Source organism: Babylonia areolata, chromosome 4 (genome assembly GCF_041734735.1).
Source record: "Babylonia areolata isolate BAREFJ2019XMU chromosome 4, ASM4173473v1, whole genome shotgun sequence".
Classification (NCBI taxonomy): domain Eukaryota; kingdom Metazoa; phylum Mollusca; class Gastropoda; order Neogastropoda; family Buccinidae; genus Babylonia; species Babylonia areolata.
In genome coordinates this window covers 2309064-2310319 of record NC_134879.1, presented here as the reverse complement: position 1 = coordinate 2310319, position 1256 = coordinate 2309064, and positions in this window count along the sequence as shown.

Genomic DNA, 1256 nt, shown 5'->3' with positions numbered 1-1256 from the left:
AGATTAGCAAAATTTGTTTATGAATGCTGCTGCAATTTATTGCATTAACTGATTGATTAATTGTGTGTTTTTCATTCATTCATGCATTTACCATTGCACTTGTGTCTTATAAACCTTAAGGTTTCATGACAACAAGTCTATTCTATTCTATTCTATTCCGATATATTCTATTCTGTTCACACACACACACACACACACACACACACACACACATATATATATATATATATAGACCTGGGAGAAACTTTGACCTGGGGGAAACTTAGACCTGGGGGAAACTTAGACCTGGCTGAAAGAAAATTGGGGGGAACACAGACCTGAGGGAACACAGACCTGGGGGAACACAGACCTGAGGGAACACAGACCTGGGGGAACACAGACCTGGGGGAACATAGACCTGGGGGAACACAGACCTGACCTGGGGGAACACAGACCTGACCTGGGGGAACACAGACCTGGGGGAACACAGACCTGGGGGAACACAGACCTGGGGGAACACAGACCTGGGGGAACACAGACCTGGGGGAACACAGACCTGGGGGAACATAGACCTGAAGGAACACAGACCTGGGAACACAGACCTGGGGGAACATAGACCTGGGGGAACACAGACCTGGGGGAACACAGACCTGGGGGAACATAGACCTGGGGGAACACAGACCTGGGGGAACATAGACCTGGGGGAACACAGACCTGGGGGAACATAGACCTGGGGGAACACAGACCTGGGGGAACACAGACCTGGGGGAACATAGACCTGGGAACACAGACCTGGGGGAACACAGACCTGGGGGAACATAGACCTGGGTGAACACAGACCTGGGGGAACACAGACCTGGGGGAACATAGACCTGGGGGAACATAGACCTGGGTGAACACAGACCTGGGAACACAGACCTGGGGGAACATAGACCTGGGTGAACACAGACCTGGGAACACAGACCTGGGGGAACACAGACCTGGGGGAACATAGACCTGGGGGAACATAGACCTGGGGGAACACAGACCTGGGGGAACATAGACCTGGGGGAACATAGACCTGGGGGAACATAGACCTGGGAACACAGACCTGGGGGAACACAGACCTGGGGGAACACAGACCTGGGGGAACATAGACCTGGGGGAACATAGACCTGGGGGAACACAGACCTGGGGGAACATAGACCTGGAGGAACATAGACCTGGGGGAACACAGACCTGAAAGAACAAAGACCAGAACATAGACCTGGGGGAACATAGACCTGGGGGAACATAGA